Source organism: Manis pentadactyla, chromosome 13 (assembly GCF_030020395.1).
Source record: "Manis pentadactyla isolate mManPen7 chromosome 13, mManPen7.hap1, whole genome shotgun sequence".
Lineage (NCBI taxonomy): Eukaryota > Metazoa > Chordata > Mammalia > Pholidota > Manidae > Manis > Manis pentadactyla.
The window spans coordinates 73,481,143-73,490,412 of NC_080031.1; the positions used below are offsets into that span (position 1 = coordinate 73,481,143).

The following is a 9,270-nucleotide window of genomic DNA, read 5'->3' on the forward strand; positions in this document are numbered from 1 at the left end:
TTTGTCCATTTGTCTTTTTTCATTAGATCCTTTTCATTAGTTACAATCAGGCTCTGCTTTAAGTTTTAGATAAGCATTTACATTGTGCTTTGATAGCCATTTTCCTTTTCATTCTGTGGATGCCAATTTTCAAGTTATTGCATTAACTTTGCTATTTATTTAGTGAGCTTGTATCATGCATTTTTGGTTAAATTAGCTCAGGTATGAGAGTTGGGCACATTGATATATTTTACTTCCACTCTATTAACACATATTTTTTCCTTTTTTTATATCAGGGGAAAGCACAAGTGCAATCCGTCACTACCACAAATTATGGAGTCAAGTTTCACACATTTGGGGAAATAACAAGGGTCAGCATATGAGGAGTGCAAATGGATGAGCCTTGCCTCGGGAAAACCACATTTGTGATCATGGTATCTCTTCTGCTAGGTAAGTATTATCAACATACATTTGACAAATACATTTATTTACTCATTAAACCAAGAGGGATCCATAAACCATTTTGTAGGATTTGTGCTTTCTCAAAGGTTATGAAACCTCTCTTCAAAGGTTATCTCTAAAAATACACTATTGTCGCTCTAATTAATCTCAATGGATTGGCCAAGATGTTTATGAAAAACAAGGCATGAAGTGCCTTCAGCATCCCTGGAGCATGCAATTTGTAGTTCCCCTGAGATTTGTGAGAGATCAAATAAACCATTGCCCAACAGAAAGAGATACATAAAGAAACAGAAAAGCCAGTGCATTTTATTTCATGTCTCTTAGAGTCAAAGTCCCTTCAGCTCCAAGAAAGGACTCTCTGGATTGTGCCTAATGAAAGAAATTGAAGGGTAATGGTATTGCCTTTACAGCAGGGTGTCTTTGAGAAACACTATGTGCCGAGAGATACCCCATGTCTCAGTCATCAGTATATCTGTGTTTAATCATTGCTCATTCCGTTACTGTATGATGTTTTGATTTTAGACCCTATAGGGAAAAATAAGACTTTTTCCAGTTATATTGAAAGGTTTTAGTATTTAGGTATATTTACAGTATTTATTTAATATTTTCCAAGGTTTATTGACTGTATTTAATACTGTTTTCTTACACTTTGATTATTTCACTTGGTTAATTAATAAGAACTCTGCAAGGTACAATCATTGTATAAGGATTGTATATATTTTAATTCAATAAACCAATTTATATCACTTTTTATAGCATTTTCATAACCCTTTGATCAATTGACTACAGGTCACTGAAGCATGTTAGCAAACACAGACAATGGCAGTGCCTTCACAGAGTTCTTCCTGATGGACATCTCAAGCTCCAGGGAGCTCCAAATCTTGCAAGGTCTGATATTCTTAATGGTTTATCTGGGAGCTCTGGCTGGAAATCTTTTGACATTTACCATCATTGTAATATATCCACATCTTCACTCCCCCATGTACTTTTATTGGGCAATTTAGCCCTCATATATTTTGGCTACATCTCAGTTACTGTTCCCAAATCCATCATGAATTCTCTAATGTGAAGTAAATTGATTTCTCTCAGAGAATGCGCTTCTCACACTTTCCTATATATTTTCTTTGGATCTGAAGAGTGCTTTCTCCTTGTGGTCATGTCCTATGACCGCTATGTTGCCATTTGACCCCCTCTGCACTATGGGCTCACCATGACCCCACGTCTGTACACACAGGTGGCAGGTGTCTCATGGGCCAGTGGGCTGGTCTCTTCTGCTATCCACACAGGGACCATGTTCAGTCAACCCTTCACAAATTCCAATGTGATTCACCAGTTTTTCTGTGATGTGCCTCAAATTATGAACATAGCATCCAAGGCTGTGCAGTTTTCTGAGTGTGTGGCCCTCGCTGTAAGTTCTTTCCTCATGTTATTCTGCTTTGTCATCCTATTAACCTCATATGTTTATATCTTTTCAACCGTGCTCCAGATGCATTCTGTAGAAGCCCGGAGCAAAGCTCTGTCAACCTGCTCTCCCCAGATCGCTACATTCATTCTCTTTATAGTTTCTAAATGGTTTGGTTGTATTGGTCATATTTCCAACTCATCAAGTATTCAAACCCTCCTCACAGCTATGTTCTACTCCGTGGTGCCCCCTTTAGTTAACCCCATCATCTTTAGCCTAAGGAACAGGGAGATTAAATCTGCTCTGGACATAATGTTTAAAATAGCTTTCCAGTTTCACCGAAGAGATATTGTCCCTTAACTGGACGTTAATGTTTCAATAAGTAATGTAGAAATGTATACAAAACACATTTTTTGTGTACAAAAACATAACCATAAAAATGATGTTATTTGGTCATTTGATAAAGAAAAAGATGGATCTATTAATAAATTAGCAGTAGATAATTATGCAGTTAATAAAGAAAAATCTTGCTTACTATTACTTATATACCCTCTTTTTAGTTACTAATTATTTTGTGGTATGTAGTGGATATTTTGTGTTGTAGTAGCCCCATGGTTTTGTAAGTTAATAACACCTACAATGATAATTTATTTGCCATATGCACACATTGGTATGCACAAAGGTGAGAAAAAAATCAGTTTTATTTTTCTGTAAAAATCACCCATATGTATAATTTAATACCAAAAATAATAATTTTTTCATCTAGCCTTTTTGTTTCAGTGTATTTCCACATTCTATAGCTAAACAGATACTCTGCCATTTTATTAGATAATTACAGAAAATAATACTTGTATTAACAACTCCATCCATATGCATAAACATATAGTACATAAAATATATTGCAGATTGTCGATCCTTCTTAGGCTTAGAAAGATGATAAAAGATAATGTGTACACAGGGAATTTGAGAATATCTTGTAAACCTGAGAAATATAGAGAAACATGAAATAATACTTGTCATATGAAACAAAACATTGTGATAGTGTTTTAATGCTTTAAATATGTGTTAATCATTTATAGGGCAAAAAAATAAGAACATAGCAGTTGTGGTTGAATTTAGTCACTGACATTCCTGAACATGGACCCTGGGTGGCATCTGGTGGATTGTCCAGGGCGTAGTCCTGGAGAAACTAGTCTTGGTAGTAGGTTGCATATAAAACATTGCTTGACACACACTACATGATTCCTAATGATGCAAGAAGTAGTGGGATGTGGACAGCCAGTAGAACTCATGAGCCAGGCAAGGGGAAGGCAGGAGGGAAATAGGGTCAAGGCCTCACAGGAAACAAGGAGCCACATCCTGGGGATCTGGAGAATTCAGCCTGAAAAACAAACGGGTCTTCCTAGCAACAAGCCACTGACAGTTCTGTAAACTTCCTTTTTTTTGGTTTATAATCCCTAGACACTAAAGCCCCAGTGGCCTCCACTTTTGGAGCCCCTTCCATTTAGAGGGAGTCTCTTTCTTTCCTTCTCACTCATTATTAAAAACCTTGCTGGTTATTCCATAGTCTTATCTTCTGGCTTCATTATTCGTTGCCTCCAAGACATGATCCTGGGAAAAACAGCATCTCAGCCAGTAATGCTGACATCAGAGACAAAAAATTATTTTCAATCCCCTTAAAAATTTTCATGGAGTTGTTGTTTGTATAATGTTTATTTCAGTATTGAATTAAATATTTTATTTGAGGAGAGGAGGGGAAATTGTATTCAGAAAAAATGGGCTTTTATGATTTCCATGATTTTTAGATATATGGATAACCTTGAACTAGCCTGTAATTAAATCTTAAGTTGAACAAATTATGACATGTCATGATCTGAGGCCCTAATTGGGCAGACCAAAAACCAGGTGTCCTTCAAATATAGTTGCTAGATCAGTAAAATTCAATTTATATATGGCCATCCATATGTGTTGTATGATTCACTCAAATAAATATTACAAAAATAAATATATATGTTTACTCCTGTTTTTTAAAACCCACCACAGTTTTGAAGTAGTATTCTACATTTTCATGACATCTTTCCTCACTGGACTCAAACCACTGTAGAATCATGGCACATTTATGATTTAATCCTATGATCTTATTCAAAATCTGTCTACTCACATATTAATTAGAATTCTCACAATCAACTCAAGATTCTTTCTTCACTATCCATTAAGAGGCAGAAAAACTTCAGAGTCCATTGTGCAGTTATAGATATTTTAAAATATTTATTCTGTGCCTATTAATTTCAAATGTATTACATAAGTTTTATCATTAATGTTGACTTTTGCTGCTTTTTTAAACAACTTTCTTATAAATATGATAGGGTAGTAAATTGATCTTGTTTTACCTCATTTTTATGTTTCACAAATATCATTATTTATCATGTAACATATATATATATGAATTTTTTCCTATATGATACTGTTTTCATTATAATGAGGAAGTAATTTTAAGATGTCATTATCTCACCACTTACCCAGAAGCTATTTTGGGGATCCTGTGCTCTCCAAAGTTGTACCTATTTAAATCCCTTTACTTAAATTTTAAAAATCCTTATTTTAAGTGTATCTGTAAAATACCTACTGCCAATCTAATTAATCTCAATGGATTGGCCAGAATTTCTATGGAAAACAAGACATTGAAGGTCTGCAGGTTTTCAAGAGCCTGTGATTAGTAGTTGTTCTGAGGCTTGTCAGAAATCCAAGCACAGCAATGCCCTTCAGAAAGAGATCAACAAGCAATTCAGAGAAGCCCAATGCACATTTCTTCATGTGGGTTACCATAAAAATACACCTGTAAGAAAGAATTATTTGTAACACATTCAAGAAGAGGACTGAAGGGTAGTGGTATTGGTCTGTATATCAGTGTGCCTTTGTGAGAGTAAATCAATGTAGTAAATTACATACAGCAGACATTTCATTCCATACAAGAATAGTTTGTACTTTCCATTATGGTCTCTAGTATTATCATCTTAGTTTATCCTTTGACTACAGGGAGAGACTGGAAAACTTCACCATCTTCACAGAATTTCTCCTGATGAATATCGCAAGGTTCCAGGAACTCCAAGTCTTTCAAGTTCTGTTTTTCTTACTGGCTTATGTGGGAACCTGGCTAAAAATTTGATGGTCCCTATCTTCATTTCTCAGTGTAATTTCCTGTAGGCAATTTGTCCTAGTTAGGTTTTGGTACCATCTCAATTTGCAATCCCAAATACATCATGAATTCTCTAATTGGCAGTGAATTGATTTCTCTCACAACATACAATGGCAAGACCTTCCTACTTATCTTTCTGGAACCACAGAGTTCTTGCTCGTTGTTTTCATATTCTATGATTGCTCTGTTGACATTTGCCACCCTCAGCACTATGGCCTCACATGACCCAGTGTCTGTGCACAGGTAATTGGTGTCCTATCTTATGCCACTCACAAATATTAACTCAAATTCATTAAATACTTAAATGGGTGACCTGAAACCATGAAACTCATAGAAGAAAAAAAATACAGTGGGAATTCATCATATTAGATAGCATCACTGTAAAAACAACACACAAAAAATAATCCAAGGAAGAAATGGACAAAGTATATAAGAGGCAATTTTCCAAAGGAGATATATAAATGGATAATACGTACATGAAAAGATATTATGTATCACTTGTAATTAGGAAAATGAAAATAAAAACTACACTAAGGTATTACCTCACTGTAGTTAGAATTACCATAATCAAAAAGACAAGGGATAAATACTGGCATGGAAGTGAAGAAAGGGAACCATTGTACACTCAGCGTTATTATAAATCATAACAGCCATTATGGAAACTAGCATAAGTAATGCTCAGAAAATCAAAACATAAATACATGATCCAGCTATTTCACTTTTTGGAATATGTCCAAAGTAAGTGAAAACACTAAGTTGAAAAGTCATCTGCACCTGTCTATTCATAAAAACATTAATTACAAATTTCCAATTGTGGGTAAAATTTCAGTATTCCCAGGTTGTCTAACCTGGCCTCAGTCTATCTTCATATCAATAGGTGTTTAGAAGGGGTGGAGAGAAGTAGTCCTTCTCCATAACAGTAAGTGATTATAATGGGTGGGGGAAGAGTGAGTGCGCACCTGGACTGGAAAGGTTGTATTTTATTCTTCCCAGCCAGGACAGGGAGAGACACGGGCCAGTGGGAGTAATGACTTCTTGTAAGCAATAAATGGGTTTCTCACACTTTGTTTTCCACTTGACTGATTTCAGTTCAAAACATTTTATTTGCCATGGGTTGAGGTCAAATATTTTTCCCCTGGAAGTAGTTGGCAGTATCTCTGAACCTGACATCTCTATTAATGGGTGTGACACTCAGGTGGGCTGCCCCTAGAGATGGTGAGAAGACCTGGAAACCCCCTGTAGATGGTGGGGAATCTCTGGTTGCTGCTGCTGTGGGTACTGATGACTCACCCTTACCTCTGGCAGATGTGGAGGGTGTGGCTTCATACAGGGGATTCCGCTTGGGGAGCCCCTTTGGGAAATTGGTCTAGGGTACAGTGCCTCCTAGATGGGTGAGACATTCTGCAGAATTGGGAAGGGTAGACACACTGGAAGCTGTGGCATTAGCCCTCCATGAGATAGAAGACTGCTTAGAGGCCCTTAGTGCCTATGTAGCAGCCGGGATTGTGGGATGTTTGTTTCTTGAGGTAGTGGAAAGCTTATCGAGTAGAGAGACACACACCAGCATCACCTGGAAGAGCTGGGCAGCAACCTACCAGATGCCTTTAAGAAATAGAGACAAGTATTAAGAATATTGAGAAGTGAGATTGTGCTCCTGGAAGATATTTTAGCAGTGAGGGAGGAGGCAGCAAGAGAACCCAAGTTGCAGGAGGCCATGGGGTAGGGTGAGAAAGGAGTGGTGTCTTCAGCCCTGGAGATGGTACAGGAGATATCTGAGAGGATGGGGGCTGGACCAGAGGGTGGGACTATTTTTTGCTGAGGCCACAGCCCAGGGCACCAGCCTCTCCTGTATTAAAGGCCTGCCCAGTTGTAATTAAGAAAATAAAAATGCAACAACTGCAGGCTCCGTGGGGGAGGAGCAGCTTCCACCCCAGGTTGTGGAGCTCTCCATACTCTCCCTATTCCCAGCACGAACTGTTGGGCATGAGTATCCAGTTTTGGCTGAAGCCATCAGAACATCTGCCAACATGACTTTTGTGTCTTTGGGTTATGAGAGTGGAAAACATCATTATGTCTGGTTCTGAAATGGGTAGATTGGCTTCCCTGATGACTCACCCTTCCCTATGGCAGTGATTGCAAAGTGCCCATCGCACACACAGAATCATGCATATCTGGATTAGTTCACAGCAGCCATCAGGAAGGTTTGGTCTAATAATGGTGATTTACCACAGTTACTTATTTGCCAGAAAATGCATGCAGAGCTCCAGCAGGTGTTATGGGAGTAAGGCATGAATGATACCACCTGTAATATGGAATCCTAGGGCCCTGGTGAGGAGTTGTTCACCATGAGAATGAGAAATGCTCCATAGAGTTCCCCGATCTTTCTTTGTGTCCTTAGAAAGTATTCTTGCACACTACATAGGGCAACCCATAAGTGAGGCTACTCGTACCTTAGAAGATCTGGGGGGGTTTGAAACATCAGAGCACAGAAGGAAGTACAGGCTACAACTGAATGGAGAGGTGAAAAGGCTCAGGTGAAGGTCTCAAGGACCCAGATGTGGATTTATTTGATAAAGGCCAGGGTAGTAAAAGAAAAACTTGATGGGAAACCCAAGAGGATCTTGTTAGAACTGTGGCACCAATTAAAGTCAGAGGATTTGTTCCAACTACTGAGGTCTAGGACCTGGAAGCCGGAGGCAAAGCCCCAGTTCCAGCCTGTGTCCCTGTGAGACTTCCTGAAGGACAGAACTCAGGCCCTGCCTGGGCCCTCACCCCCACAAGATGACAACTGGAAATGGTGGTTTGTGTAAGGGAGGTTCAAGGCCCCTATCTTGGGGGATGTGGTGGGGCCAAGAGGCCATATGTAGAATTAGCAGTTCATTGGTCCCCCACAAATGTACGATGTGTCCTGGCACTGGTGGACACAGGAGATGAATGTTCTCTGATTTATGGCAAGCCTGAACATTTTCCTGGGACCCCTGCTATAATAGATGGCTATGGGGTAAGGCAGTTAGAGTCAAGAAAGCCCAAGTTCCACTGGTGATAGGACATTTACTGCCAAAGGAGTACATTGTGCACATTTCTGCCATCCCTGAATATATTTTTAGGGTGGATATACTGTAAGGCCTGTGGCTACAGACCACAGCAGGTGAGTTCAGACCGAGGGTACATGTGGTAAAGGCAGTACTGAGCAGCATGCTAAGCACCCACCTGCAGCTTTGCCTCTTCCATGGTGGGTGACAAATACTAATCAAGGTAAATTGCCTGGGGTACTGAAGGAAACTGGAGAAACTCTACAGGAGCTGGGGAAGGTGAGCATCATAAAGCCCACTCACTGTTCTTTTAATTCCCAAGTGTGGCCAGTGAAAAAGCCAGACATCTCTTGGCTATGACCATAGGTTACAGGGAATTGAATAAAGTCACACCCACTTTGCATGCTGCTGACCCCTGTATAGCATCCCTTATGGACACCCTCAGTCATGAACTAGGGACATATAGTTATGTTGTGGACCTTGCTAATGCTTTCTTCTCCATTGACATAGCACAGGAAAGTCAGGAACATTTTTGCCTTCATTTTGGAAAGCCAGAAGTGGACATTCCTTGTCCTTCCAAAGGGATACATCCATGGTCCCACCATTTGTCACTGACTTGTAGCCCAGGACTTGGCCACATGGAGGAAACCACACATGGTGAGGCTGTATCACTAAAGTGATGATATGCTCATGCCTGATACTCTGGCAGATTTAGAAGGGGCAGCTCCTAGACTGTTGCAACATCTACAGGAGAAGGATGGACTGTGAACAGCACCCAGGTTCAGGGACCTGGTTTGTCTATAAGTTCTTAGGAGTTGTCTGGTCACATAAAAGTAAAGTTATCCCAGAAACAGTCACAGGCAAGGTACAGGCTTTCCCTATCCCTACCATTGTGTCAGTATTAAAATAACTTTTGTGTCTTTTGGGGCTACTAGAGAGTTTTTATGCCACACTTGTCACAAATTCTGAAGCCCATATACTGGTTAGTACAAAAGAGCATCAGGTGGGACTGGATGAAACATCTGCAGCTGCTTTTACAGCTGCTAAGCAAGCAGTCTAGGCCATACAGGCCTTGAGTGTAATGGACTCATCAACGCCCCATGAGGTAGATGTTCATGTAACTAAGGATTGTTATGGATGGGGCCTTTGGCAGGGGCTGGAATGGACCTGCCCATCTATTGGATTCTGGTCACCACTAT

The 9,270-nt window shown here is 39.6% G+C and overlaps 1 non-coding gene across 1 annotated transcript; it reads right to left on the reverse strand.

Moving 5' to 3' along the window:
- Positions 1-272: 272 nt before the first annotated feature.
- Positions 273-437, reverse strand: LOC130680511 (U1 spliceosomal RNA). Its single transcript, XR_008993538.1, has one exon. It is a non-coding gene; the product is annotated as a U1 spliceosomal RNA (small nuclear RNA).
- Positions 438-9,270: the final 8,833 nt, after the last annotated feature.